Source organism: Cricetulus griseus, chromosome 3 (assembly GCF_003668045.3).
Source record: "Cricetulus griseus strain 17A/GY chromosome 3, alternate assembly CriGri-PICRH-1.0, whole genome shotgun sequence".
In the NCBI taxonomy this organism is placed as follows: Eukaryota; Metazoa; Chordata; class Mammalia; order Rodentia; family Cricetidae; genus Cricetulus; species Cricetulus griseus.
The window spans coordinates 271,982,757-272,010,288 of NC_048596.1; the positions used below are offsets into that span (position 1 = coordinate 271,982,757).

Here is a 27,532-nt window from a genome sequence, read left to right on the forward strand (position 1 = left end):
GGTGGCGCACGCCTTTAATCCCAGAACTCAGGAGGCAGAGGCAGGCAGATCTCTGTGAGTTCCAGGCCAGCCTGGTCTACAAAGCCACACAGAGAAAATATGTTTCAGAAAAAAAGAAAGAAAGAAAAAAAGAAAGAGAGAGAGAGAGAGAGAGAGAGAGAGAGAGAGAGAGAGAGAGAAGGAAAAGACTGGATGAGGTACCCAGAAGGAGGAAAAGGTCCCAAGAGCAGGTAACAGAGTCAGAGACAGCCCTTACTCCCACTGTTAGGAATCCCACAAGAAGACCAAGCTACACGACTGTAACATATGTGCAGAGGGTATAGGTCAGTTACATACCAGTCCTCTGGTTAGCAGTGCAGTCTCTGTGGGCCACTATGACCCAAGATTAGTTGATTCTATGGGTTTTCTTGCTGTTTCCTTGGTCCCTCTGGCTCCCACAATCCTTCCTCCTCTTCTGCAGGGTTCCCTGAGGTTTGTCTAATGTCCGGCTGTGGGTGTCTGCATCTGTTTCCATCAATTTAAGGCCAGGAATTTAAAAATTTCTTTCTTGATTTCTCTTATTGGCCTGTTCATCGTTCAGCAATGAGTTGTTTAATCACTGAGTTTGTGTATTTACTAGAGATTTGTTGACTGTCATTTTTTTTGTGTGTGTGTGTTTTGTGTTCAGGTAGGATACACTGGGTTATATCAATCTCTTTGAATTTGTAAAGATTTGTCTTGTGTTCCAGAATGTGGTCTATTTTAGAACGTTTCCACATGCTGCTGAGTACAATGTGTATTCTTTGCTATTTGGGTGAAATAGTGTTGATATCTGTTAATCCATTTGATGTATGATGTCAATTAATTACCATGTTTCGCTGTTCATTTTTTGTTCAGATGACCCGTCTATTGGGGAAAGTAGGGTATTGAAACCATCTACTGTTAACAAATTCATGTTCAATCCAACTGATACTAAATCTAGTAATACATTTTATTTTTTATGAAATTGGATGCAAAAGAGCTTGGGGCATAAATGTTTAAGATAGCAATGTCTTCTTGGTTAACTGTTCCCTTGATTAGAATGACATGCCCCTCCTTATCGCTTTTTCTTAGTTTCAGTTTAAAGTCTATTTTTTTTTTTTTTTTTTTTTTTAGATATTAGGATAGTGGTACCTACTTGCCTCCTGGTCCCATTTGACTGGAGTACTTTTGTCCATCCTTTTCTCTAAGGCAGTACCTATCTTTCAAGCCAAGATGTGTTTCTTGTAGACAACAGTTTTTGTTTCTTAATCCATTAAGTCAGTGTGTGTCTTTTGCTTAGCGGTTGAGAACAGAGCTAGCCTGGTATAAATGATATGTATCTCCTGGTACACACTTAGAGTTCGAGGATAGATTTAGCCGACTGGAAAGGTTGGATGTGGCATGGAAGGGCTCTGTGGGTTGGGGGTTAGGTAGGGAGGATACTGATAAAAGCCTGGAGATTGGCTGTAGTACAGGCAGGGGAGACCAGACAAGGCTGAGATAGCGGCTGTGAGACCTGGACTATATCTGGAAAGTTGGGAAACGTGCATGGCAGGGAGGGTCAGAGAGTCTCAATGGGCTAGATCATGAGCAAGGATGTCTTCAGCTCTTTTTGTAACTACTCAATTTTATTTATTATTATGGCATCTATGTGTGTGAGTGCAGGCGGGCTTATGCTGTGGGGTACAATGGAGTTCAGAAGACAACTTTCAGGATTCGGTTCTTTCTCTCCACTTGCGGTCCTGGGGACATCAAACTCAGGGTGTCAGGCTTACTAAGAATGCCCTTCTACCCCCTCAACTATCTCCTAGGCACCACTAGCTCTTCTGAAAGACTTATAGGCTTGGAGTCTATAGAACTTATAGTTCTGTAATGGAGGAACACATTACCTCATTCTTAAAAATTCCCTGCATTTATGTCTGTGATGGTGTTGTCAACTTAACAGGATCTAGAATCACTTAGGGGCTCTGGGCATAAAGGGTTAATTGGGGTGGAGGACGCACCCACTGTGGGCAGCACTATTCCCTGGGCTGGGAATTTGGGGCTAGATATGAAGGAGAAGGCAAGCTGAGCACCAGCTTTCATCATTCTCTGCCTCCTGATTGTGACTGCCAGATGACTGGCTCCGGAGGGCTGCTGTGACTTCTCAGTCATGATGGGCGGTACCTCTAACTGTGAGCCCAAATAATGCCTTTCTTTCTAACTCTGCTTCTGCCCAGGTATTTTATCACAGCAACGGGAAAGTCATGAAGATGCCGTCTGAAATTTTGTGATTAAACACTGAAGCCACAAGAAAGGACACGAATGACCAGGTGAGAATTTACATGCTCATCACCCATCGTCTTCCCATGGAGTGCTCGGCTGCAGACGAGACATCATCACCCATCGTCTTCCCGTGGAGTGCTCGGCTGCAGACGAGACATCATCACCCATCGTCTTCCCGTGGAGTGCTCGGCTGCAGACGAGACATCATCACCCATCGTCTTCCCGTGGAGTGCTCGGCTGCAGATGAGACATCATCACCCATCGTCTTCCCGTGGAGTGCTCGGCTGCAGACGAGACATCATCACCCATCGTCTTCCCATGGAGTGCTCAGCTGCAGATGAGACGTTATAGCACACCCTCTCCACACAGGGCTGAGAGAACGTTTTAGAAAAGGGGGTGGAAAGACTCTAAGAGTCAGGGGCTGGGGAGGACTAGAAAAAACAGCCCTCCTGGTGGTGACAGGGGACTGTACTCATGAACTCACAGCAGCATGCTTGCCTGAACAAGACCTGCCCAAGGTCAAGCCAGTTACCACCAGTCCAGCACAGATGCCTGAAGGTCACACAAGGCCCCGCCCCCATCTGAGGAGCTGTGGACGGTGGCTGCTGGAGGAGGGAGAGACCGTTTTCTTGGCTGACCATGCTCCAGCAGATGACCCTGGACTCATGCTTCTATGGTCATCATTCATCGGACTCAGTAGGTTATTAAGGGGAAAAAGATGAAATTGAAAGAAAAACACGGGGAGGAGAATCTGGTTGGAGCTGGAGGGGGTAGTGGTGGCTGGATCAAAATTCATTGTGTATTTCAGTGGTTCTCAACCTTCCCAATGCTGTGACCCTTTAAAACAGTTCTTCATGCTGTGGTGACCCCCCCCAAAAGGATACAGACTAACGAAGTCAGTCAAGGCTGGCAGGTGGAAGCCTTCTCCATGACATCTTCTTAGGCGAGAGCAGGCAATGTGTTTTCCAGGACAACAACAGGAAGAAGCCAATGTATCTGGAGCACTTAGGTTCTGAGGATTTCACCATCCAGCAATTCTTTTAGCTGTGGTTGTGAGCCATTTCCCAGCTGAGCAAACCGAGGCCCAGCTTCAATGTCATTTGCTCTCACAGGGAGGACCATCACCACTACCACCATTACCACCGTAATCACCATCATCCCTGTGATCATCGTCACTACTGTAGTCGTCACCACAGTAGCCATCATCATCACCGCCACCATCACCATCACCACTGTAATCGCCATCATCACTGTAACCATCACCACCACCCTCTATCTAGCTCTGTCTTTCACACTCGGCAGTCACATGCCAAGCTGGAGGGCCCGCACATGCTTTTCTACACCTTTCACGATTCTCTGTGAGTAGAGGCAAACAGTCAGCTACAATGTTTTATAAAACCAGTCTGTTTTGAAAGCTGCACTCATCCTGTGTAGGTCTCCCTGCAGACTGCTATGCACACGGCCTGCAGGCTTTTGCAGTCAGAAGTGTTGCAATAGGCACCCTCAAAGTCGGGTGCTTTCATTTTTAGACACTAGATTCCGAGAAGAAAGAACGCTAGGCCAAAGGGTATGCTTATTTTGACTCGCCAGTAGTGATTGCCAGATTGCTTTCCAAAACACTGTAGTTTTTCCTATTCCATGAGCAACACACACAATGGCCCTTTCTCCTAAACCCTCACGGTCACTAGGATGTCTTTTTTTCTTATTTTAAAATAGAAATTTTAGATGAATTTCTCCTGGCTTAATAAGGTAAGCATATTTTCACATGTTTATCGGTCATTAGTATTCATTTCTTCAAAGCCATCTGATCTGTTAGCATAGGGATTTTTAAACTCACTTTCTAAAGAAACTTCAAACATTTTTGTATGTTGCTGGTGTCAGTTCTTAATTTGTCAAATCTATTTCCTCCTTAGACTATATTTAATTTTTATGTGTATAAATGGTTTGCCTGTATTTATATCTGTGCACCACTTGCTTGGTTAGTACCAAGCAGAGGCCAGAAGAGGGTGTCAGATCCCCTGGAACTGGAGTTACAGACAGTTGTGAGTTGCCATGTGGGTGCTGGGAGTTGGACCTGGGTCCTCTGGAAAAGTAGCCGATGCTCTTAACTGCTGAACCATCTTTTTAGTCCCTCAGTCTTTTCCTTTCATTGCGGAATTATTTTACAAAACAAGTAAATAAAATAAAGCACATACATAAAAACAGGGGGAAAGTACATATAATTCCATAAGTACAAAAATAACTGACTTTATTCCAAATGACTCTTCAATGTGCCCTTACAAAAACAGTATACAAAACAGATGCTACTACAAGACCTTATTTATTACACAAATATACACACTTCTGAACCGCAATTCATCTAAACAAAGTTACTTATACCATAATTTTTGTGGCTGTGATTGTATTAATATCAAATGAAACCACACCTAAATATTAAATGTGCAATTCATTTGCATTCCTCTTCAAGGGAAGGGTTCATTACATAGCCCAGGTTGGCCCACGACTGCCTGGAACTGGAATCTTCTGGCCTCCTCTGGCAAAAAACCCATATATGTAAATAAAAAGAAGGAAATTAAAATCACAAAGAAAATGTCCTGCCTCACAGACATACTCACAGGCCAATCTGATTGCGGCAATTGAGGTACCCTCTTCCTGTGTATGTCTAATTGACGCCTGAAGCTAATTGTGGCACATCCTTACTGAACAATGTGAGGGTATGACTGCTCCGAGGTGTGGCTGAAGAGAAGGTTTTGATTGTAGATTGAGGGAGAGAACAGCCAGAGGCATCTGGAAGAGTCCAGAGCAGGGAGAGAGAGTAGTTGACTAAACATGGCCAATAGACTGAACCAGGCTATGAAAGGAGTCTGCGGGGGAGGGGGAAAGAGAGGAAGAGAAGAGAGCAGAGAGGAGAGAGGGCCAAGAAAGGGGACCAAGAGCCAGGAGAACCAAGAGAGGGCATGGCTGAAATGGTAGGTTATACAGGAATGAGAAGCTGGAGAGAAGGAAGCCCACGAACTGGAGAAGCTTAAAATACAGGGAAGGCTGAGCTGAGCTGAGAGGAGGCAGGATGCCAAATGGACTCTGTCACAGGCACCTGAGATGCTGAGACACCCCAGGGGCTGGCACGTGCTTCAGCATGCTAACAGGCATCACAGTTACACCTGTCCCAGCTTCTTTCAGACCTGACACATACAATGCCATTCCCCCACCCCTCAAGGATACAAAGAAGCCAACTTTCTGAGTTTCAGAAATCTTAGAGGAACCTGTCATGTATGTTGTTAAGTGAACAGAGACCCAGGGTGAAAAGGCTGCCTGCCAAATAGATGGCATTCTGGAGAAGACAGGACCATGGGGCAGTAAAAACATCAGAGATGTCTGGGGGCAGGAAGCATCAATGGGAAAAGGACCTGGGATATTTAGGGCAGTAGAACTCCTGTAGGTTCTTTTTGATGGTGACACATTTCTTCACACATCTGTCAGAATCCAGATTGACGCCTAGAAGCTGCAGAACGATGCTTCCATATGGTTCGGGGACAGTAACAGCTGTAACACACTAATGTAAGATGTTCGCATTAAAAGATGAGGGTTACGAGTGGTGGCCGACTTAGGAGAACTGTTTGTTTTGCTGCTCTGTGTATGCTGCAGCTTGGGGCTTGCTCTTGTTGGTGCAAAACAACGGCCCTAAGTACAGGGCAAGCTGACAGTGCCCTGCAGTGAGCACCCACAGGACGGAGCTTCCAGACAGGGAATCCAGTGGTCAGCACTCAGGCCGTTCTATTTATATGGGGCTCTCTCAAAAACCTGTGCAGTCGTGAGTGGCTGAAGCCCTGGTCACCACCTCATAGCAGTGACTAAATATCAAAACACCCTCCAGTGACTTCCTGTCCACTTTTCTGCTTTCTCCCGTGGCTTCTTCCAAGGTAATTTGTGGTGTGTGACTTTGCCTGGTGCAACACAAACAAATGTCTTCTCATCCTGATGACAGGGCAAATAATTCAATAGCAGCCAACTTGGTAAACCAATGAGTTTATTGGGTTCGCTGAAGTATGATACTTACAGGGTCAGTTGTATCACCCAAGAGTCTACCTCACATAGGTAAGGAGTTACTTCTTGATGGGCATGCAGGCAGTTCTGCTCGTAGGAGGGTGGGGTGTCTCTTCTCCTCAGCAATTGTTGGCATTTGTGTAACCTTGGGGAGGGGCCTTGTGAACCTTATAAGTTCCAGGAGCTTCCTGGGATTTACTGAGCCTCTCTCCCAAGAGGATGCTTCCATCTGAGTAAGAAGCTGCAAAGCATGGCTTTAGGGACCACCTATAGGGGGCACAGAGGTCTTTGCATTCACAGACATGCACTAGGGAACCTGGGATGTTAGGCACACAGGGTTGTTTCTTCGAGGGAAGGAATGTAAAACCTGTTACCCACCCAGAAGGCTAGAGTGGAAGTGTTTTCTAGCCTGGTGACTTCTGTGCTGCCGGTGTGGCCAGGCCTTTCTCAGACTCTTACTGTAGATTCATTTTCTCAGTCACTCTATAGAACCCATCTTTATGGACTTCACAAAGTTTTGATGTAGTCACAGCTGATCTGAATTTAGCTGACTTTGTTCCTCAAGACTTGTGGAAGCTTTTGTTGTGCACAAGGGCTTGATTTAATCATCACTGGAATGATTTTCACCAAATTGTGCTGTGTGTAAACATGCCTAAAATAGACCACTTGGAGTCAGACTCCTAAAATTTGAACCAACATCAGCTACTGAGTGGTATTGAGCTGAACTGTCTCTGTCTTCTTCCCCCGCCAGGCTCGTCACATCCAAATCAGGACAGGGTCAGAGTCAAGAAAAATGCTGGAACTCCATAAAACCTCAAGACGTGCTGAATGCATGAGATTTCTACAGCCTGAACCTTGGAGATAGTCATGTTTCTTTTCATTTATGTAGTTTTCACGTTTGAATAACCAACATGGTCGTGGTTTTATTCCCTACACTTTTTCTCACAATTGTGTGTTTTGATACCCAATGGATTGAAAACAGGCTCACGGGCTGGCCTGAAACATTGCTCTTTTAGCTGCTTCTGTAGGAAAGTGAATTCCAAAAGGGAAAGAACAAACCTGGAATGTTCTGGAGCATGCAAACTGAGCATTGTCTGTGTGCTGAAAGCAGTTCACAGGGGTGTAGGAAGGAGTTGTCCCAGCAAGGCTGGTGCTCAGACCCACCAGTTTTAAGGTTTTTAGGGTTTTGTTGATTCCTTCTGTTTCTGTTGTTTGCTTGATAATAGGCATACTTGGGCGCTCCCTGTCAGTCTCTCTGCATCTACCGGCAGTTGGCGTCATTCCATTTTGCTTGGATAATTCAGTCCCATTGCCTCCCATGGAAATAGCTGCTCCTGGCAAAAGAAGTGATCATTTACTCAAAGCATTTGCACAGCTCTGCTCAGTTAGACAGCAAAAGCGGGCTGATCATTTCTGCATGACGACAAGTCAAATCAAGAAAACCTCTAAACCATGAAATGAAATTTAATTAAATATTGCAAAGACAAACATTTTTACCAGGAATAGATATTCCGAAAGAATGGCTGGAGGATGCAAAAACCACTGTTTTACTCTTAGAAAGTATTTGTGGAAACTTTATAAATGTAAATGATTTCCCAAATGGCATGTGTTGTCATTGTCAGGTCTTCACATCTGGTGGGTGGTGGCTCTGAGGTACTGTAAATGTGTCCTCTCAGGTGTTGTGGCTGAAAGTCCTACAAAATGGTAAGAGAGGAGCAGGCTGCCAGGGTGGGTGGGAGCAGCTTGCTGCAATCAAGCCCCACCTTGTGCACAGCTCATGTACACCAGAGTGATACTGTCTTCTGAAAAACATCTTGCTAACTCTGATGCTCCAAGAAGACAAATGCTGTCCCTTCTACCAAGGCTCTGCTGTCAACGTTTCCACACCTCTTCTCAGGTCCAATGCAGGTACAGGCTCTCCAGGCCCAGGAGACCACAGAGAGTATTTTGGGGACTCTAACCCCAGCAACAAGGAGGTGTTCAGAGATGCCTGTCCCTTAACACCAGGGGCACAGGAGAAGGACTAAGTCAGGTAGGCCAACCTGAAATGGAAAGGTTTTATTGTTTCAGGAGGCTGGAAGTTTAGGAAATATCTAACAAGGAAGGCAAAGGGTTTCAGACCCAGAGCAGTGAACCAGAAGGTGTTTCTCACATCCTGGGACTCCTGGACATTTTCTTTTAAACATTGTTATCATTCAGATACAAACCAGCACATAATCCAGTCATTTTGTGTGCCACTCAAATGCTTTTTAAGCTGTTGACAGGGCTGTGCAGCCAACACCAAACTTGAATCTTATAGAGACATTTTCACCTTTTTCTTCAAGAAAAACTCCACAGCCAATAGTAGTCAGTCTCCAAAACCTCCTATTGAGCCCTTTCCCCAAGCAGCCTCTAAAATACTTCCTGTTTGTATAAACAGGGATGCCTTGGACATCTTATAGACATAGCATCACACAGTATGCAGGCTGTGGCTGCTTAGGACAGAAGCTGGCAGGATAGCTCAATAGTTAAGACCCTTGGTGCTTTTCCAGGGGACCTGAGTTCAGATCCCACCACACAAGCCAGGCAGCTTACAACCACCTCTAACTCCAGCCTCTTCTAGCCTTCTAGGGTGTACAAACACACACACACACACACACACACACACACACACACACACACACACAGAGACAGAGAGACAGAGAGACAGAGAGACAGAGAGACAGAGAGACAGAAAGACAGAGACAGAGAGAGATAGAGAGGTGTTTAAGGTCCATTGTGTTTTAGCATGCTTTTGATATAGGGAAGAAAACATTAGCACAGATAGAACTGTTTCTAAATAGAAACCTGCTACTTTGGCTTCTGAAAAATTTGCTTAGCTTCTGAGACAATCTCCTTTGGATTGGGATGATAAGATCACCTTAGTATGGTCATGTAGACAAGATTATGACAGGGCCTGCCCCATACAGGCTATGGAACCTCCTTATGCAGGAGCTAGAAGATTCAGAAGTGTTCACCAGAGCCAAATGTGTCGTTGAGGAAGGGTGAACCCCTTAACGTTCATTGCTCATGGCTGAGAATGCTACACTGATAAGGATACCACATCCTGTTACCCACTTACCTGCTGATGAACAGGGCAGTGCTTTTCTACTTCTAACTCTTACAGAGCTGCTATACCCACCCTGGCACACTTTGTGTGGATATATCCTCAGTTCTTTGGAGCACTCAGAATCTCAAACCACAGCACAGAACTCAAAACTCCAGCTTTACACTCATCCTAGCTTCATTGCTGTGGCTGTGATAAAATGCCCTCCATCAATACAGGGGTGCCAAGGCAAGAACTTACCACATCATATTTACAGTGGAAAGCAGAGAGGGAATAAACACATGGTTCCTTTCTTGCTTTCTCTCAGCTAACCTTCTCTTGTATTGCTCAGGGACCCTACCTAGGGAATGGTGCCACCCACAACGGGCTAGGCCTTCCTTCCTCAACAAATAATCAAGCCAGTCCCTCCAAGACCAATCTGAGCTACAGAATTCATCACTAGACTCTTCCAAGGTGATCTTAGGTTGTGTGACATTGATAGTTAACACTGACCAGCACAGCATATAAGAGACTTATTTTCAGTATTTTTAAAGTCAGGTTTTCTCTGTGTAGCCCTGGCTGTCCTGGAACTGGCTCTCCAAACCAGGCTGGCCTTGGCCTCAGAAAACCACCTATGCCTGGCTCCCAAGTGCTGTGATTAAAGCATTGCCCACAATTCCCAAGAGAATTAAAACCACATATATACTGTTTTGCCTTCCTCAGGTCATCAGGCTTGGTGGCAAGCACCTTTACCCACTGAGATACTTCACTAGTCCCCTGTATATATTTTAACACTAGTTTGTTAAATTTTGGGAGGGGGGAACCTGCCTGGCACTCTGATAACAAGTGTGTTGAATCTTTTAACTGTGACTGTTATCAAGGGTATTTTAACTGTGGCTGTTATCAAGGATATTTTAATGGTAAAAAATGAGGTGATAGGATTCTATGTTATCTTTTCTTTTTTCTAGACAGTACTATTATTGGTTTTTCAAGATGGAGTTCCTCTGCGAAGCCCTGGCTGTTCTAGAACTCACTCTGTAGACCAGGCTGGCCTCAAGCTCACAGAGATCCTCCTGCTTTTGCCTCCTGAGTGCTGGGATTAAAGGCATGGGGCTACCACCGTCCAGCTTTTATTTTTTTTTGGTAGATTAGAATTTTTATATAGTAGATTATATCGTCTGCTTGTAAGGATAATTTACTTCCTCCTTTCCAGTCTGGGTACCTCCTTTCCCTAGAAGTCTCTCTCTCTGACTTCCTATTTCTCTGCCTCCCTGCTTTCTTCCTTCTCCTCTTCCTTTCCTCTTCTGTTCATTTGTTGCTCATTTCTCCAAGTGCCTCTGTCCATGCAGACGAGCACGGACGGTGGACATTCTTCTCCCCTCCGAAGCTCCTTCACGCCCAAGTGCTGAATCAGTGTTTCTGGTTTGGCAGGTCCCGCCACCCTTCTCAGCCCCAAATAAACACACAGATGTTATATTAGTTATAAAATTGTTGGCAGGTGGCTTGGGCTTCTGATTGGCTAGCTCTGTCTTAATTATTAACCCATTTCTATTAATCTATGCATTTCCATGTTGTCTTGGCTTACTGGAGAGGCTTACTGTCCTCTCCTTCCGGTGCTCTACATTTCCCAGAATTCTCCTCATATCCTAGCCCAGCCTATCTTCCTGCCTGGCCAATCAGTATTTTATTTATCAGCCAATAAGAGAAACATATATGCAGAAGGACATCTCCCATCACCCAAGCACATTGACGGCTGTGACTTGTGTAGACTCCTGTTGTGGGTTGGGGTCCCTACTCTTGGTTTGTTGGGCAGCTTTCTGAGAAGGACACTTAGCTCTTGTCTTTTGTCCTCTTGTTCACATGTGATGTGAGCCTTCCTAAGAACGCCATGCTCCTGTTTGCTCCTGCACCTTCTGGGAGTTGTAGGAAATCTTTCATAACAATATTTATCATGGGAGTGGGGCTCCTGGGGTGTAAGGGGTGGGGCCAGGGTATAAGTGGGGAGTGAGGGTGTAAGGCTGCAAGGCTGAAGGCATTGGAGGAAGAGATTTAAAAATGCTGAATCATATTTTAAGAATGTGTTTTTGGGACAGGAGAATGAAGAAGCAGGAGAACCTGATGGTGACCCCCCCACACACACACTAATGACAAAGGGAAGGGAAGGCACCCTCATTGCAATAAGGAACCAGAGGAGTCTTCAAATGAACATATGGAACTCACTTGAAGGACAAGGCCCCCTGCAGTCATCTGTTAGCAAACAAGGTCATCACTGAAAACGACTTCCAGCTCTGTGGTCACATCACTGGAGAGCCTGAGGCAGGAGGATAGCAAGTCCAGGATCAGCCTGGGCTACCCAGCAACGCCTTGTAACAAAACAAAAGGATCCCCAAATCACAATCAACATTTTATCAGCAATGGTAATAGTTACTCAAAACATACCAGTTCTTAATTAATATACTATCATTTACTCTTATATCTTAAGATCATTTATGTCCATCCTGTTTCTGTAGTGGGATTACTGCGTTGCTGTGGTACCATGTATCACTTTTCTGCTCAGAGTTCTCTCTGTGGTGTGCAGCTTTTGATAATGACTGTGCTGTGCCGTGAGCATTTATACTATGAAAACTGACAAATTAAAAATAATGTAATACTTGCCTTTGAGCAGCTAGCAGCTGAGCGTTCAGTAGCAATTCTCACATCGTCACACTTTGCCTAAGAAAGGCAGGTGAGTGGCCGGGAAAGCCACACGATTATCCTGGGCAGGGGTGCCAAAGACATATGGAAGTCTGGCTGTTTTACTCCTAAGAGGGATTAAGAGCAAAATCAATTCAATTCTGGAAGAGTTTACAGAAAGCAACAGCAGTGCCAAACATACCCACCACAGACGCTGAGAATTACGTACTCGGAGGCTGCCACTGTGAAAATGGGATTGGATGTTGACAGGAGAGCCCTCCCTTTCAGAGAATTGATTCTCCTGTGAAGAATGGCTCAACCCAAGGCCAGCGGCAACAATGACTGGCTTTCTTTAGAATGATGAATCCAGAAGGGAAGTGTCATTTCTGTTTATAATCAAGGTGGCCAAGTAGTCCTATGTGCAGACCCCTCCTAGTATTCACGGGCTGGAGAGATGGCTCAGTGGTTAAGAGCGCTGGCTGCTCTTCCAGGGGTCCTGAATTCAATTCCCAGCAACCATATGGTGGCTCACAACCATCTGTAATGAGATCTGGTGCCCTCTTCTGGCCTACAGGCAGACAGACAGCATACTGTCTGTATACACAATAAATAATTTTTTTAAAATAGTACTCACGGGCTGGAGAGATGGCTCACGTGCTTGCTTTCGGCCCATGAGGATTTGACCTTGAGCCACTAGAACAGACGTGAAATGTCAGGTGTGTAGCATGTGGTGACACTTGCAATCCCAGTGCTGGGGTGAAGACAGGGAGCTTCCTGGGGCTCCCTGCCAGCCAGCATAGCCTACTAGAGGAGCTCCAGGTCAATGAGAGACCCTGTCTCAAAATAAGGTAGATGGCACTCCTAGGGAAATGACATTTGAGATCGTCCTCTGGCCTGCACGTGCACCTACACACAGGTGTGCATCCCCATACATATAAACACACACGTTTTAAAAACAATTACTCAGAGGCTAAGGCAAGAGGGAGGATTTAAAGACAAAAATAAGGACACACAGGTACTTTGGAGATCAATTTGTGTATAGTATGTGTCTGCCAGGTATGTATATGGAGGCCAGAAGAGGACCTTCTGTCTCTGGGAGCTAGGCAGTTGTGACCTGCCTGAGGTGAGTGCTGGAACCCGATTTGGGTTCACAGCAAAAGCAGGCCCACTCTTAACCGTTGAGCCATCTCTCCAGCCGTCTCCAGGACTGGAAGCTTCTTGTGTGATGAGGTTGTTCTGCCGGAAGTCTGGAATCCAAATCACCACCACGAGACCGATTCCGAGGCAAAAACAAAGTCTTTATTTTCCAGTTAACCCCTGTCCCTCCCTCTATCTCTAGTGGCAGCAGCGATGACAGCGGCAGGGGCTGGGGCAGAGCAGGAGAGGTCCCGAGCATCCAGGGGAGGGGGCATTTATAGAGAGGAAGGCTTGGGGAATTCCAAGCCTGCAGGCTTGGGATTGGTCAATTTTTCCAGCTCAGGGATTGGCTGGTTTTGTTTCAGGGGCAGAGATGAGGGCCAAACTGTGTTTCTTTCAATGGTTCTTTTTGTTTTTTAGGCTCCAATTTTTAGGGCCTGGGTGAGTTTCTTTTATAGGTTCCGATTCTAGAGGCAAAGTATATTCTTTTGGTCCTAGTTTCAGAGTTAGGGAGTTTTTCCCTGGCTCTAAGTTCAGGGATAAAGTGTCTCTTTCGCTGACTCAGGTCTCAAATCCGGGGTTGGGGCTCAGAGCCGAGCCCTTCGTGGACTATGTAGGGGCTTCGAATCAGGGATTTGCTGGGGCCTGGGTCTCTTAAGGTGGCCTCTACAGTGGAGGTTCTGGGGAAGTCTTCTGTGATGGCTTCTCTCAAGTGTCATGTGTCAGTGCCTTCCTCCTCAGTCATGGCTCTGTTTACTTTGCTGTTGGTAGAGTTGACACACACGACTTCATGTTGATTCTCACAGCTTTCGAAGCACTCAGGATGATTTACAAAAACAAACATTAAAAAATGAGCGTATGCTACCATTGTGCCCACATTGGCCATCACAGGTGACTGGAATTCACACAACTGGACACACACTGCATGCCAGTAAGTATGCTGTCAAAGGAAGTAGACAGGAATCTGTTGTCAGTCTGAGATGGAGAGGTTCGCTGTTGCTGTGATCCACAATGACGTAAAATCTGCATTTCCTTGGAGGGGACTTTGTCATCCAGGAGAAAATGGTAGACCTTATTTCCCCTTCCCAGGGAGATTCATGCCTCCCCTCTTGAGCCCTCCTTGTTACTTGGCCTTTCTGGTCTGTGGATTGCAGCATGATTATTATTAACTAACAGTTAATATCCACATGTTTGTCTTTCTGGGTCTGGCTTACCTCACTCAGGATGACTTTTTTCTAGTTCCAACCATTCGCTTACAAATTTCATGATGTCATTTTTTTTAAACAGCTGAGTAATACTTCATTGTGTAAATGTACCAGATTTTCTTTATCTGTTCTTCTGTTGGGGGACATCTAGGTTGTTTCCAGTTTCAGGCTATTATGAATGAAGCTGCCATGAACATAGTTGAGCAAGAGTCCTTGTGGTAGGATGGAATGTCCTAGCTGAACTTAGAGCCAGGGAAAACTCCCTAACTCTGAAATGTCCAGGAATGAGATAGCTGGGTCTTGAGGTAAATCAGTTCCCAACTTTCCGAGGAATTGTGCATTGATTTCTATAGCGGCTTTGCAAGTTGGAACTCCCACCAGCAATGGAGGAGTGTTCTTCTTGTTCCGCATCCTCTCCAGCACGAGCTGTCTCTTGTGTTTTTGATCTTAGCCATTCTGACAGGTGTAAGATGGACTCTCAGAGTAGAATAGATTTTGTAGGAGTACTGGGGATGAGTGGGGGTGGGAATAGGAAGGCTTTCGGGAGGGTACTGGGAGAGATGACTGGAATTGGGGGGGCAGCATTTCGGGGATGATGTAGAAATCTAGTGCAGTGAAAACTCCCTGGAATCTATGAGGGTGATCCTAGCAAAGGCTCCTAGTAATGGGGATACAGAGCCTGAACCTTCCATCTTCTGTAACCAGGCAAGACTTCTAGTGGTGGTACTGGGCCATCAACCCATAATTTGTCTTGGCTGCAAGTTGTGCTGGAGTAATGGTAGCACAGAACTTGTCGGGGTGGCCAACCGATGGCTGGTCCGACTTGAGGCCCCGCCCACAAGAGGGAGTCCACACATGACACTGCCTGATGGCTGGAAGTTGGCTATCCCAGAGATCTAGTATAGAACCAAACATGACTGGGAAAAAAAAGATTAATGAAATGATTCCTAATGCTACTCTGCTATACTCACAGATTAGAACCTAACCCAATTGTCATCAGAGAGGACCCACCCAGCAACTGATGGGACCAGATGCAGAGACCACAAACATTAGGCAGAGCTTGGGGAATCCTGAACAGGGGGAGGAAAGATTGTAAGAGCCAGAGAGGTCAAGGATACTACAAGAACACATCCCACAGAATCAATTAAACAGGGCTCATGGGTGCTCACAGAGACTGAAGTGACAATCAAGAAGCCTGTATGTGTCTGAGGTAAGTCCTCCGCATATATATTATGGTGTGTAGTCGGTGTTTTTGTGGGACTCCTAACAGTGGGAGTGGGGATGTCTCTGACTCTTTTGACTGCTCTTGGGACCCGTTTCTTCCTGTTGGGTTGCTTCATCCAGCGTTGATATGAGGGTTTGTGCCTAGTCTTACTGTAATTTGTCACGATGTAGTCAGTTGATATCCCTGGGAGGCCTGCTCTTTGTTGAAGGGGATGGAAGAGGAGTAAATCTGAGGGTGGCGGGGAATGGTGGAGTGGAGGGAGGGGAAGCTGTGGTCAGGGTGTAATGCATGAGAACACACACACACACACACACACACACACACACTCACACACACACACACACACTCACACACACACAGACACACACACACACACACTCACACACACACACACACAGAGACACACACTCACACACACACACACACAGACACACTCACACACACACACAGACACACTCACACACACACACACACACACACACACAGACACACACACACACACACACACACACACAGACACACACACACACACACACACCACACAGACACACACACACACACAGACACACACACACACAGACACACACACACACACACAGACACACAGACACACACACACACACACAGACACACAGACACACAGACACACAGACACACACACACACAGACACACACACACACACACACACACGCACGCACGCACGCACGCACGCACGCACGCACGCACGCACGGTAGACCTATGTCATCCCTGCTAGCTGTCTCTCACTTCCATATCACTTGATTTTTACAAGTTCACTAATCAGCACCAAGAGGAAGAGTTGGAGAGACCACAAGAAAAGTGGGGGGATCTTGAGAAGCCCTTGTTGGACTCATATGAGTCTGCACGAGACCTTGGGATTGTAACAGAATCCTGGCCTCCCAGCCATGGTTGCAGTGAACACACTGCAGATGCCAGGATGCTGTAGCTGAGTTTCTCAAGCAGCTGGGCACATTGGTAAGAAAGCCAACAACACTTGAGGGACTGAGCCGGTTGTCCTTATGCATGTAGGCATCTATATTAATATGAGTGTAACAATAACCAGGAAAAGAGATGATGTCTTTGAGAGGAAGGGGAACATGTGGGAAGGGTTGGGGCAGGGGGAAATGATGAAAGTATTTTAATTAACTTTTGAGTTATTGCTTTTGTTTTACGTATATGGCTGTTTTGCTTGCATGCATGTCTTTGTACTCCGTATGTGCCTGGTGCCACAGAGGCCAGAACAGAGTGCTAGATCCCCTAGAACTGGGTTACAGAAGGTTGTGAGCTGCCATGAGGGTGCTGGGAATTGAACCTGGGTCCTCTGGAAGAGCAGCCAGTACTCTTAACTTCCGAGCCATCTCTCCAGCCCCTGTATTTTAATGTTTTAAACCTTTTTTTAAAAAGAGAGGAAAAACCAACTGTGGCTATCACAAGGATTTCTTGTGACAGCCACTTAGCAATGAGACGTAGAAAGAACTCTCCCACCAACAGAGTGGCTTGATGTGGGCTGAGGAGGGAGAACCTTCCATCATGGCAGAAAGAACGCAGCTGAGGCGTGCCTGCTGAGCTTTAGAGAGAACTGAAGCAAACACACCAATGTGTGGTTAGGAAGATGACTTAGTCAAGTGTTTGCTGAGCTAAGATGGGGACCTAGGGTCCCCAGCAGCCAGATGTGTCCCTGTGCTTCCGTGACTCCAGCACTGGGGAGGGATCCCCCGAGCTTGCTGGCCTGACAACCTACTGAATCACTGAGCTCCAGGCTCAGCCAGATGCAGTCTCAAAATACAAGGTGAAAATTATTAAGCAAGACACTGACAGTGACCTGTGGGCCACCCACCCACCCACCCCCCACCTCCCCCACACGTATGCACACACATGTACACATATAAACACACACATCACATACATATGTGCACCTACACACACACACATTCACACACACTCACACGCACACGCACACGCACATGTACACATACAAACACACACACCACACACATATATGCACCTACAAACACATGTACAGGTATCTACCATACGCACACACACTCTCTCACACACACACACATTCACACACACAAACACATGTACAGGTATCTAACACACACACACACACACACACACACACACACACACACACAAACACATGTACAAGTATCTACCATACACACACACACTCACATGCACATACACATTCACACACACAAACACATGTACAGGTATCTACCATACACACACACACACACACACACACACAACTGCATGCACACATACATACTCACAAACACATACACAGACATACATGACACAGAGACGGGCCTGGGAGGAAGGGAGGAAGGTTGACCAACTATGACAACTTCCCTTAGTACAAGGGCCTATGCAGGCCAGGGCACAGCTGAGCAGACTACAGCAGCAGCAGGCTGGGGGGGGGGGCAGATGCAAACACCCTTGCTGGCAACAGGTGGGAGAATCTACACCCATCATCAGCCTGACTCCACGAAACAGGGTGCCAAGTCTTAAGGGCAAGTTTCAACACTTGTCTGCCACCTAGGACTCGCTGGAGACTCTCTGGCCTGGAATCACCCATCAGGTAATGATGGTGGCCTCCAGGATCCACTGGTGAGTTCCTCACTCCTGGTGATGCTGACTCGGTGGAAGACACTTCCTTTTAGGAAGCCCTCACAAGATGGTCAAGACTGATTCAAATGACAGACATCATGAACCCCTTTTATAAATAGGGTTCACCAGACACAAAGTGTCAATGGGACTCAGAACTTCCTGAAGCCGCACTGAGTCTTTGCATCTTGAATGACCCAATCTAGAAAGTTATTGTAGACATGCCCAGAGGCTCTCTTCCCAGGGTGGATCTAAATCCTATGCAGTTATGTGACAAACTTTTCCTGGGGAGATGGGACACACACAGGCCACTCACCCCAGAAAGGGAGCCTGTGGCAGGCCAAAGGAATGATGGTACAAATGTCCAATTTGGTCAACCAACGAGGTTTTTGAGGTGGGAGTGAGAGGTTTGCTTACCAGCAACAGGGAAAACTCAAAAGTTCACGCATCACCAGAAAGCAGATGTCAACACAGTGCCTTGACTCTCTCAAAGAGCAGCCCGGAAACTCTCTAAACGGCTAGCAGGCAGCTCGGCAATCAGAATGTCTTTCCAGTTTGCCTGGTCAGTCTCCACACCCTGCAAGTGTTTACTTCTTTTTAGATGGCCTTCATTCTCCAGCCATGCCGAGGAGAGGCAGCAGGATCAGCCCATTCAGCCTGAGGTAGTGGTAAGAGCTAGTGGCCTGCTACTTTGCTCTTCTGTTCTTCAGCTTGAAGTTTGAACCCCATTATCAGTCTCTGGGTCTTTTACTTATTCCTGTTACAAACTGACTTAGTTAAATTTCTATGCTGTGATGAAACACAGTAATCAAAAACAACCTGAGGAAGAAAAGGATTGTTTCCTCTTACAGCTTGTCCATCATCCCAGGATACCAGGGCAGAACTCAGGGCAGGAACCTGGAGGCAGGAATTAATACAGGGGAATGGATGCTGAACGCTGCTTACTGGCTTGCTCCTCATGGCTTTCTCAGCTTGCTTTCTTATAGCACCCCGGACCACCAGCCTAGAGTGGCACTGCCCACAGCGAGCTGGGCCCTCTTATACCAATCATCAAGAAAATACACCACAGGGTTGCTCAAGGCCAGTCTGGTGAGGGCATGTTCCCAATTGAGTTTCCATAATGATTAGCTGGTGTCAAGTTGGTGTAAAACTAGGCAGGACATACATTAAATAGTCTGGCCTTGAACACAGAACATGATTCTATGTAAACGTTTCCATGACACCTTTTTCCTCTGAGAAACCCTCTTCTCCCCTCCCTTGCTCCCAGTGCACCTGCAGACAGAAGCCATCTCCATCCTCCTTGGGAGGGTTTCCCCCATGCAGACCCTCAGGTCCCCCTGCTGGATGAGATGACATTTAAGGCTGAAACGTCTCGTCTTTGTTCTTTATAGATGACGGTGAAGGCAGGCATTCCAAAGCCCAGTTTGTAAAATCTGTTTTCTCAGCAAGGGTATCAAGAGTGTCTTCTAGAAAACATGGCCGGTCATTGTCCTCTTCTCTCTGTGTTTTTCTATCATGTGGCTACTCCCTTCCCCTAAAGGCCCTGGCTGGAGAAGGAGAAGATTGCTTCTAGAGGGGGAGGCAAAGCTTTCCTGAATTCCTCAGGTGCATTCCTCTGTTGTGAAGACAAGGGAGTTCCATTCAAACATCTGATCCTGCTAAAGAACAGAGACCAACCAAAGAGTTCTAGGTAAAATCCTCCCTGCTTCCTTTCACGTGTTTGGAAAAATGGAGACGGGAAGGGGACATGTCACAAAATGCCATCTGGGGTTTGCAAATAGGTGTGCCATTTCCCGACAGAAAGACTACTGTGACAATACCATTATCAGTGTGGACACTTTACATCATTACATTTTAATGATCTAGTCTATAGTAGTGGTGAATAGCTATGCTTCACAAGAAAGCCAGAACTGTTTAAATGGTTCATGAAGGCTAACGATGGTATTGACTAGCCCAGTTTGGATCTAAGATCCCCAGAGAGACTTTCTTCTCCTTTTTCCTCCACAGTCCTCCAAAGGCTGGCTGAAACTGGGTTAACAACCACCCAACTGGCTTGCCTTTCCAAACCTTGTAGTGGTTTGCCATCAGAATTCCTTTCTGCCCGGGCTGCTCCTCTGGAGAACATAGGTGCCAGTGGGGTTCTCAGTGAGTCAACATACAGCACTTTGAGCTGGAATCATGTGCAACACTTGGCCCTGTGGAGTTGACAGAGTGGTGTCCACCCTCCTGACCCTCAGAAACTGTGAGAGAAGAAATGTCTAGTGGGGCTGGAGAAATGCCTTATCAGTTAAGAGCACTTACTGCTTGGAAAGGACCCAGGTTTGATTCTCAACATCCACAGGGCAGCTCGCAATCATCTGTAACTCCACTCTAAGAAGATTCGACACCCTTTTGGCTCCCATGGCACAAGGCACATGAATGATGCATGGACATACATATAGGCAAAACCAAAGAAGAGTCTGTTGCTTGAAGCAGCTGGATTTGCATTTTTTACAAAAGATTTTATTTATTTATTATGTATACAACATTCTGCTTCCGTGTATATCTGCACATCAGAAGAGGGCACCAGATTTCATAATGGATGGTTGTGAGCCACTACGTGGTTGCTGGGAATTGAACTCAGGACCTCTGGAAGAACAGTCAGCGCTCTTAATCTCTGAGCCATCTCTCCAGCCCTGGATTTGCATTTTTAAGCAACAGATAAACAATATCCTCATATTGTCACCACCCACTTCCACTGATCAAATGGATCCTTCACGGGAGGAGAGGAGAGCCCTCCTCTAAGAGAATTAATCATTGTTTTGACAACTTGCCTGGCTCCTACATTTCCAGACTTTCTCTGAGTTACTATCAAAGTAGACAGGGCCTGACTGCTTCCATGGGGAGGCATTAAATGGGGTTACTAGCAGTACAGGAAACCATGTCTCTGGCTCAAGTCATTCAGCACTATCTTCTTTTTAAGTTTAAAGAAAGAGGGTCATTATATTTTATTTAAAATATTTAACATTTAATATTATATTGAATTATATCAAAATAATGAATGGATATAAGAGTAGATGATGGATGATGGATGGGTGAATAATGGGTGTTTCTATGAATGGATGGATGGGTGGATAAGTAGACGGGTGGATGGGTGGATAGATCAATGAGGGTATGGATGAATGCGTAGATGGACTGAACAAGTGTAGGCAGACAAATGATGGATGGACATATGGATGGATGATGGCTGAACTATTTGGATATCGAGCTTGCTGTTAGTCTCTTGAGAGCTTGGGTTTATTCTGGGAATAATCTGTTATCTCTACAACAAAGAACCCATCATTTCATCATGACCTGCCAGCGTAGGATCCCTGTTTCAGCTCTTGCCAAGCTGCTTATCTGTGACTCTAAGAACTTAAATTTCCAGCCAGGATACCTGGCTCACTGCCTGGTCCCCATTCCTAAGCTCAGGCTGCTTCCAACTGTTGTTTTTTAAGTGTTACCCTCTGGTGACCTTGTGGTCAGACTTAGCATCTGTCCCCACTCCTTGCTCATGATTTTTCAGTCTTTAAAACTCTGTCTTGCTGATCTGGCTTCCTTACTCTTGCCTGTCACTGCTTGTCCCTTATGGGTGCTAAAACACCTGTCTCAGCAGAAATGGACCATGCCATCTGGGGTACTGTCAAATGCCACATAGTCACTATTTGAAAGAACATACTCAAGAAACAGGAGGGTGATGGGGGATGTCCTTCTGTATATATGTTTTTCTTATTGGTTGATGACTAAAACATTGATTGGCCAGAGCCAGGCAGGAAGTATAGGTGGGGCTACCAGATGAGAATTCTGGGGAGAGGAAACAGAGAGAAGCCTCGAGAAAGATGCCATATAGTCTAGGAAGAAATAACAGATCCAGACCATCCTCTAGTAAAATAAAACCATGTGGAAATACTTAGATTAATAGAAATTGGTTAATAATGAAAAGTGAGCTAGCCAATAGAAGCCTGAGCCATCAGCCAAACAGTTTATAATTAATATAGCCTCTGTTTATTTGGGGCTAATCAGCTGTGGGACCAGGCAGAACAGAAATCCCATCTTCACGAGGGAGCCAGGAAGATGGCTCCTTGGGTAAAGGAGCTTACTGTGTAAATATCATGACCTGAGTTTGATTCTCAGAATCCATGTAAAAAGCCAGATGCAGTGCCACACACATCTGCAATTTCATCATTCCCATGTCAAGATGCAAGGCAGAGTAAGGAGAATTGTCTAGAAGCTCACAGACCAGCTTGCTTGATGTAGGGAGCAACAAAAACAAAAACAAAAAAACAGGAGAGACCCTGCCTCAAAAACTCCTGAAAGTTGTCCTCTGAGCCCCACACACATGCTGAGACATGTGCGCACCTGTATCACACATATCACACACCCTCCCACAGGAACACTCAGAATAAAATTAATAAAATAAAATACTCCTTTAAAAGGGAAAGAAACACGAGGAGAGCAGCTACCTCGGACTTCAGCAGGAGGCAGGAAAGTGTGGTCCTGCCTCCGGACTCAGCTGTGATACGTTCACTGCATAGGCTGGGCCAGGAGACCGAGAGTCTTCAGGACATTGCTGCAATATGGGCCGTGACTGCCAGGCTTTGTTGAGGTGGGGCATGCTCGCACACCTGGCTTTCTTCCTTGGCTGGGTTACAGTCTCTTGCTGCCAATTCAGATGACTGCCGAAGGGCAGCTGTAGAGAGAGGAGTGCCACTGCCTTGGAGAAGGAGGTGTTAGGAGCTGGTTCTCCCACTCTGACCTCATTGTCACCTTGCACTAAATAGGCCCTGGACAGCCTGCCAAAAAAATAAAATAAAAATAAACCCTAACTCAAAATATATGGGTTCTTCAGAGCAAAGTTCAAGCTGCAGAAGCCGGAGTTTCCCTACTGTCTCACGTGGTGTCATAGAGTAGGGTGTTGACATGGTTATCATGGCAGTGTGAAAGTCGGATCTTGACATTTTAAAATTCCCGAGTGGCAAAGGGATTGGGGTTCAAGTACCATTTCATGCCTGACATTACACAGCTTTTAAGAGCCCTAGAACTGGGCAGCAGCTCCATTTGAGTACACTCCATCTGACACGCGTTTCCACAATTATTCCTTAGAATAACTATGGGGAGTAATGTTAAGTGCATGTGTTTTATTATTGAAGACCAAGGAGCAAATGTCACATGGCCGGTCAGCAGAGTCAGGGCTCCCAGGATGTTGGGTTCACTCCCCGGGCCCCCCCCCCCGTGGCCTCCACATTGAAGGGTCTGCTCAGAAGAGCTCTGTCGGGTCAGTTCTGTGTCGCAGCCAGGAAAGTTCCAGAAGCTTAAGGACTAAGTGCCCTCAGAGCAGCATCCAGTTCCACCCATTTCTCACCTGTGGCACAAGGATGCATGTTTCTTTCTTGTGTCCCATCTGTGAGGCGGGATCAATGCTCAGACCTATGCCTCATACAGTGGGTGTCAAAGAGTTTACACCTGCAAAGTCCCTTAGCCAGTCAGTACCTGGGACACTGGACGACTGAGGAACTGCTGGCCTCCACCAAGAGACACATGTGGGTTTCATTGTGAAAGACAGAATCACAGCGAGCGATCTCAACAGGGACACACTACAGTCAAGGCGCCCTTGCAGAACTCGGAGCTACATGTGAGACAAAGCTTCAGGAACTACCATGTTGTCTTGGTGGACACATCTGCTGGGTTTCTCTGAAGCGGCTCTCAGAACAAACAGATGAGTCTTCTTGCAGGGCAGCCTACACCCACCATTGATTGGATGGCTTCCTTCTAGACGAGGCCCTCGCCACTCTGATAGTCTCTGGAATGCAACACACCTGGCTGTTTCCCAGAGCCAACACGGACATGCTCCCTGCTTGTCTTCTAAATGTGAGCTGTTAATGGTGTCTGGGGTGGACACGCTGCCGCTGCCGTTTGAGCAAGTCTCTGCAGAACGCGGAGTGGAGAATTGGGGCAGTATGGAGCCCACAGAGCGCTTTGATGTGGGCAGCCCCCACCAGAGGTGCCCAGTAGAGCCTCCCACAGACTGTCAGCAGTTGGTCTGTGCATACAGCCCAGCCCAATCCCTCACTCTGCACATACCCATACCAGATCATCATTCTCACCTCCACAGGTATCACGGCCCACAGAACTCTCTGGAAATGAGGCCCGCGAGTGATGAAAGACATTAATTTGGTTATTAAAACTCAACAAAAAGGGTTTCCCTGTTAACAAAGAACAATTTCAGACAAGAAATGAATGAAGACATCTGAAGTCTGCTCTTAGAACCGGGTGTGTAGCTCAGTAGCAGGGTGCTTGCCTTGCATGCCCAAGGCCCTGGGTGTGAGCCCAACCCTGAAAAAAATAAGTTACATAAACTGCTTCTGAAGGCACTGCACATTACGGTGCATCTTAGAGAAGACCCAATTCTATCCAGAGTCAGCTGGAAACAAGAGCATTTCTTCTCTGCACTGTAGCATCCCCACAGGGGACGGGTTCTTCGGGTATGACTTTCCCAGTCAACCACGGTACAGAGGCTGAGAGAGCATGCTTGACTCCACCAGGCATTCCCTGGTCATGCACTGCTGCCTGCACCCCATATCCCTCATTCACTGTACAGTATTTCCTGGAACTTGCTCACAGGTGTGTGTGGGAAAACCAGCCCGGAGACGGTTCAGAAGCAACTGCAGTGTCAGCCACCCACGGGGCTTCTCAGAACATGTCTTCTACAGGCGCAAGTATCCCCAAGTGCAAGCCACTCAGGGCAAAGCTGAGCCACTGGAGGGTGGCCTGTGCATGAGGTACAAAGGGGCCGGTGCCAGGACAGCTCTGGTGGGCATGTAGTCACCAGAAGACACATTTCATGTGTTTGCAGACAAGCCTTTTGCTGCAGATAATGCTTTCCCCAAACAACCATCCATGGAATTACAGAACGCTTTATTTACCATCATGGTGTTCCAACAGCATTGCTCTTGACCAAAGGACTCCCTTTCCAGCCAGGGAAATGGACAGTTTGCCATGTTCATAGGATGCGCTAGTGACCGTGTTCCCCATCATCCTAAAGCATCCAGCCTGATAGGATGTCCCCAGTGGCTCACTGGAGGTGACAATGAGTGGAACCATCCCCCATTCCCACCTCTTGATTCCTGGATCTGTGAATCCTGGCTATGGGAGAAACCATACCATATATTTAGTTTTCAAAGAACATATTACCTTCTGGACTCTGATTCAAAGCATGTACCACCTTCTAGAGAAACCTGCCCAGCCCTCCAGGCTACTGCCTCTCAATTGCCACTGAACCGTGTCTTCAAAATGCCACTCCACCATTTTATCAGTATTTGTATTTTTACTTAAGTGTTTGTCTCTGAGTATATGGTGTGTGTGTGTGTGTGTGTGTGTGTGTGTGTGTGTGTGTGTGTGTGATTATAAACAAGTTTGGGGGATGAACCATGACCCTTATCCATGAGTTCAGAGCTTAGCATTTATGTTACTACTGTTTTACATTTGGTTCATAGACACCTCTTCAAGAAGCTTGAAACTGGACAAGACAGAGCATACACTAACACAGGGTTCCTGTAACAGTGGGAAGAAGCCTGGAGGACAAGCGGGACAGCACTATGCTTTGCAAACACAGAAGCTCCATGCAGAGGAAGAATGTTGAGATGAGAATCGAAATGCACCATCACACTTTAGTAGTGTGGTTGGACCATTACAGAGGATGAGGGCTCTGCCTTGTGTCCATGGCCTGGGTACCATCTCTTGATGTCAGGCCCTCTTCTCCTAGGATGGAGCAAGTATGAACAGAAGCCATTGCCAATCGTTTTTTGAATCTGTGCTGATAATCCTGCGAGACCTGCAGAGGAGTAAGGAAGCCAGACATGAAGGCCAAAAGGGACACAAAGTGATGTGCTGCAGACATTCCATCCAATGCCTCCTGACAGTCATAGCTGCAACTTGCTCCTATTTCCAGTGAGTGATGTGGACAGAGCTCACCATTGGTTTTTGAGTCTGAAGTCAAGTAGGAGTGGCTGCCCATGTTCAAACAGCTCCCTGTGACACTGTGCCCCCAAACTGGCAACACCAGCTCCACAGTCTACTGTGAGACTGTAAGTCGTGAAGCCAGAAGGCATCTCCTAGGATCCAGTATCAATGTGCCTTCTGTCATTTTCAGCTTTAATATTACAGTGCAAACTGAGCATGCCCATAGGTGTTTCTGTCCATCATTTAATTCTTTTGTGCATGAGCCCCATAACCTTAAACAAAACATGCTCAGGCATATAGGACTCTTCACTGAGCATGCTTGGGGACATAGCCACCCTCATAGCAGACATCAGCAGCACTGTTCATTTGCTCAGAAACTGATTTAGAGCCTAACCTGGCCATGGCGTGTTTCTTCAGGGCAAAGAAAGCCTCTCGGGGCACATAAATGAGGGATGGTCCACCCGAGTGATCCTAAGATCACCACCTTCGTGTTAGCAGAGCCAGTGACCTGAGTAAAAGGTACAGGGACGGAGCCCTTTCTCAGGTGACCCAGTCCAGAGAGTAGGCACGGGTACATGGCCACTTCTCTAAGCTCTAGTGAGACGGACGAGACATGTTAACTTGGCTCAGTTTTTTGTTGTTGGTGGCAGTGGTGGTTTTGTTTTGTTGTTTCTTTGTTTTTATTTTTAGAGTAAAGGAAGAAAGCATGAGTGACCTTTCAACACCGTGAAAACACAAATAGGGCTCCAGAGCAGAGTTTTCAGCAGTTAACTCCCACACTGGGGCGGCTCCATCAAGTGGACCCTTCTCCACGGCCCCATAGTTTGGCAGTGGTTCTTAACCTGTGGGTCACAACCCCCTAGGGGTCATCTATCACATATCCTACATATCAGATATTTACATTAGGATTCATCACAGTAGCAAATTTACAGTTATGAAGTAGCAACAAATACTTGTGGGTGGTGGTGGTGTCAGCGCCACAGGAAGAACTGGGTTAAAGGGGCGAAGCATTAGGAAGGTTGAGGACCACTGACCTAGGGGATGATGGGTGATGATCTGCATCTGGAAAGTTCCCAGGAAAACGGGACAGACACTTGGCCCAGCACAGTCCCCAAACAGACTGGCTGTCATCTGCAGCCTCATAGCACTCACCATTTCCTCTGGGCTTTGTCCCAAAGATGGGCACCGGGCACAGAGTTACCCCATGACTATCAGCCATGAGGGACAGCAGTGTGCCAGTGTCCACATGTCACTACCCGTGTTGTTAGTGTCTCACACCTCCATCAAGTTCTTTATTTGTCCTATTCTT

At 46.5% G+C, this 27,532-nt stretch overlaps 1 long non-coding RNA gene across 1 annotated transcript; it reads left to right on the plus strand.

Annotated features, from left to right (window-relative positions):
- Positions 1-192: 192 nt before the first annotated feature.
- On the plus strand, positions 193-12,016 carry LOC100772574. The gene is made up of 3 exons (XR_003484214.2): positions 193-3,623; positions 7,061-8,341; positions 11,467-12,016. It is a non-coding gene; the product is annotated as an uncharacterized LOC100772574 (long non-coding RNA).
- The last annotated feature ends 15,516 nt before the right edge of the window (positions 12,017-27,532 follow it).